This window comes from Triticum aestivum, chromosome 2D, assembly GCF_018294505.1.
Source record: "Triticum aestivum cultivar Chinese Spring chromosome 2D, IWGSC CS RefSeq v2.1, whole genome shotgun sequence".
Classification (NCBI taxonomy): domain Eukaryota; kingdom Viridiplantae; phylum Streptophyta; class Magnoliopsida; order Poales; family Poaceae; genus Triticum; species Triticum aestivum.
Window position 1 is genome coordinate 472,905,061 of NC_057799.1, and position 4,394 is coordinate 472,909,454.

Consider the following 4,394-nt stretch of genomic DNA (forward strand, 5'->3'; position numbering starts at 1 on the left):
ACTAGCGTCTCCACTCGAAGAGAAACAATGTGTTTGGGAGGAAGAAAGGAGATAATATGGGACATGGAGTTTTCGTGCACGAGCTCAGATGAGCTCGTTATCTAGTCCTTTCGATATCTCATTTGGATCTGTGCCGCTGTGCTATACGAGCGCTGGAGAATCGCTAAAAAATGTGTACTGTTGAAAAACACGGTCGCGACAGCAATAGCTGGTGGGCCTATTTGTAAGGCGCGGGATGCCAGCCGTTAGAGGGGCACGGGGTGGGCCGTGGACCAGAATTGGCGCTCACATCTGATCCGTAGCCCAGGATTTTAGCTTTCCGTTTGGTGGGCTCGGGCATGAATTGAATGCGTCGTCTAGGTCCTTCTTCCCCGAAGCGGTGCTTTCGTTTCGAAGCTGTCGGCTGGATAATCAGTAGGAGGAGCCCGGCGGCGACCATCCATGCAGTTCCTGATGCAGCCTATGTGCAGGTACGTGCATCTGTCCTCCTCGCCGGCCTCACGTTCTCCTTGCGATTTTAGTTGGTCAAGATCTGGAGTCTAACAGAAACATGGCCTGCCCCTGTCTCAGATCCACTTTCCTGGAGGAGGTGGGAGAAAGCTTGGTACCGCCGCCAGTGGCGGCGGCGGCGGCTGTGCCCGTGGAGGCGGCTGTGGCGGATGGGGGAGATGTGCTGCCTGCGGTGGCGCAGCTGGATGTGGTGGAGGAGGGCGGACGGCAGTGGCCACGCGGTGGAGGAGGAGGGTATGCGCGCTCCGACGACAGTGGCCACGGGCAGATTCTGTTAGGCAAGCCTTCGGCGGCGATCCGGATGGATAACTTTCCACCATCGTCGGAGCTGTCTACTGGGTAGATGAATCCTCATGCGCCAGGATGGAATAAGAGGTTAGTCCTGGCTGTTGGTCATGCTCAGAAGCAGAATTGGTAGTAGCTGATTTTTTGTTGAGCAGAAATGTAGCACACACACACACACCAAGTATATGAAGAGATGGTGGCAATGTTTGTAGAATGAGCTTTTACTTGCCAGATCATTAGAGTTAGTAGCATTTTTTGTAGGGATTAATTGTTATGTAAAATGAGATAAGAAGCATTGTTTTTGCATCGCAGACAAGCAGTTACAGTAAGTTATTAGGTTCAGACACGTTGGACTTAGTAATGAAATTTGTATGAAGAGCTTGTAATCTTGCTTCAGATCACATGCATTTGGGGAGAGTTGAGTAGATTGCGCAAGGCTATTGAATTCTGGGGAGAGTTGTGGAGGTGGATGTGTTTGCAGGTTGAGGATTAGAGCTCCTGCACCAAGCAGGCCACCTTGTCCGAACCAGGTCAATGCGTTCGAGAAAGTTGTGTGGACATTTGCTGAGAACCCAACTGAGAATGTTATCACACCAGTTATCGGCACAACATTCGACTCGGTGGGCGAGGCGTATGACTTCTACAATTTGTACTCGTGGGAGAAGGGCTTTGGCATTCGTTACGGCAAGAGCAGGCTAAATGTGGAGAGGACAAAATGCATGCAAGAAATAGTTTGTGGTTGCTCGGTGAGTTTTTTATTATTATTTATGTTTATGCTGGGACATACAATTCGTATTTTGTGTCTGCGTGTGTGGTAGCAAAGAAATTACTGAACTCACTGACTTTGTTGTCGATCATTTTGCAGGGAAAAGCTGGGGTGGAGAACACAAGGTCTTGTCGTTGCGAGTGCCCTGCTCTAATAAGGCTGCTATGAGCGGAGGACAATGGGTGGTACATAGCAGAGCATAGAGACAATCACAACCACTCGTTGTGGCCTAATTTCGGTGAGACAGTACACTGGGCCTCAAACAAGCACATAGATGTGTACACTAGGGATATAGTGAAGCAGTTAAGGCAGAACAATGTCAACTTAGCAAAGGTGTACGGCATCACCGGAGGCTACTTTGGATCAATGGAAAATGTTCCGTTCATGAAGAGGTCGTTGCGTAACCTGTGTGGGAAGATAAATAGAGACAATGCAGAAGATGATGTGAAAAAAAAACAATGGATGTGTTCGCAGAGATTGGGGCTAAAGATCCACACTTCATGTATAGGGTCCAGTCTGACAATGAGGGCAGGATTAAGAATCTGATGTGGGCTAGTGGGAGTAGCAGGCTGCAATATTCATTTTTTGGTGATGTTATAACATTTGACATCACTTACCGGACTAATCTGTAAGACATGCCTTTCGGCCTTTTTGTAGGGGTAAACAATCATTTTCAGAGTGTGATCCTAGCAGGTGTGCTCGTGCGAGATGAAACGGAAGATAGTTTTGAGTGGGTTTTCTCAGAATTCCTTAGAATGATGGGCAGGTCTCCACCGGTGACCATACTGACAGGTACACTCCTATAATTGCTTCGAAAAGTATGCAATCGGTTATGAGGTCGTGATGAATTTTTTTGTTTGCATTTGCAGACCAGAACCGGGCTATGGAGCTGGCTATCAGGAAAGTTATGCCGGATGCAACACACCATTGGTGCAAGTGGCATATTCTGAAGAAAGCAAAAGAATCATTGGGTGGTCTTGTACACGAAGAAAAGTGATTTCAGAGCTGAGTTCTATAAGGTTATAAATCACATGTTGACAGAAGATGAATTTGAGAAAGCTTGGGACATGTTGCTAGACAAGTACAAGCTTAGGGCGCATCCGTACATGACGAACCTATATGAAATCCGTAAGAAATGGGCGAAGCCTTATTTTAAGGGAGTTTTTTGTGCAAAAATGGCGAGCACACAGAGGAGTTAGAGTGCAAACCATATGCTAAAGAATTATGTGCCTCCTGGTTGCCCAATGCACATGTTTGTTCAGAAGTACCGGGAGTCGGAGGAGAACTACGAAGAGAAGCGAACACGAATTGTAAGTAATTCTTGTTGGGAATGCTGTACATAGTTGAAGTCATTGGGGCAAACATATGAGTAGAAAAAAAGAACATTTACAGTGGTTGTATACTAATTGTGCAGGGGAGGCCGCTAATGACGGCAAACCTCGCAGTGGAAAGGCATGCTAGCAAGATATATACAAGAGCCATGTTTGAAAGTTTGGCCATATATTGTATGAATGTGGCGCTTATCAAGTTGAAGAGATTGAGAAACACAAGACGTATGTTGCAATCCACAGCGAGGCGGAGAAGAGAGAGAAATGGTGCAGAGTGGCATACACGGTTAGGATGCTAGATGGGGAGGATGAATTCGACTGCGAGTGTGGACAATTTGCACACATGGGCTTGCTTTGCAGCCATGTGCTGAAGGTTAGCGCCTGGGCCTTTGACCTGTGTTCTTTTATGCAGAGATCATGTTGAATTGTACTGCAAATTATGCATCATGCAAATGATTCCCAGTTTTTTCGTTCATGCCTATGCAGGTGTTAGATTTCATTCGGGCGAAGGAAATACGAGCAAAACATATCGTGAAGAGATGGATAAAAGATGCTAGAGATATACTACCTGCCCACCTAGTCCAATACTAGAAGGATAGCATGAAGAACAATCCATTTTTGTACAGACACTTCACCATGTACATGCATGCAATGGAGCTAGTGAGGCTGGGAGACACCAGTTTGGATGCATACAACTGATTGATGGATCTGTTCAGGGCTAATTTGTCAGTGATGCTACCATGTGCTGAAGTCAGAGATGGTCTTGGGCTGGAGGACAGGCTTGCAGATAAAGGACTCGTGGTGAATCATTCAAACACTGCTGGTATGGATGGAGAACACATGAAGCATGCAGAGGAGCCTGCAGTTGCTGGTGAACTTGCAGATAATGACTCCATTTCGAGGACAAGCAACCGGTTGGACGGATTGCTGGCTCCAGAAAAAAGGAAAGAGATGGGTCGGCCAACAACCAGTAGGGAGAAAGCTCCATATGAAGGATTGAGCAAACGGACCAGATTTTGCACAATATGCCGTAGGCAAGGACACAAGCGAACAACTTGTCCGGATCATGGAGATGTCCCAAAGCAGCCTCGAAAGCCTGCTAGATGCAAAATTGTGGTGTCGAAGGGCATCGACGAAACAATTGTAATAAAGCAATGGAACTAAGAATAGCAGGAGGGATTTAGGAAAATCAAGAAGATAAATGGTGTATGCAAACTTGTAATCTAGGCTGTGAACTCTGGGCATGTTTTGTGTGTGCTTGGCTATATGTTGGTTGGATGTGAACTCAAAAATTATGGTTGTTCGGTTCAGTACTTTACTGTGCGTTTTCATCCTGTGCAATTTCCCTGTTGTAGTTCTCAAATGGGTTGTCACTGTACCAGAGTTGCCAAGCGTACATGTTTTTAATTTTTGGGGCTGCTGGAAGCGTACCATGTTCTCAAATGGTGTGCTGTACGCTGGCTGTGTGTGGCCCTGGGCCATTGTTTCGACAAATATCTTTCTAG

At 46.5% G+C, this 4,394-nt stretch overlaps 1 pseudogene; it reads left to right on the top strand.

Moving 5' to 3' along the window:
• Positions 1 to 441: 441 nt before the first annotated feature.
• Positions 442 to 4,073, top strand: LOC123055853 (protein FAR1-RELATED SEQUENCE 5-like; annotated as a pseudogene).
• Positions 4,074 to 4,394: the final 321 nt, after the last annotated feature.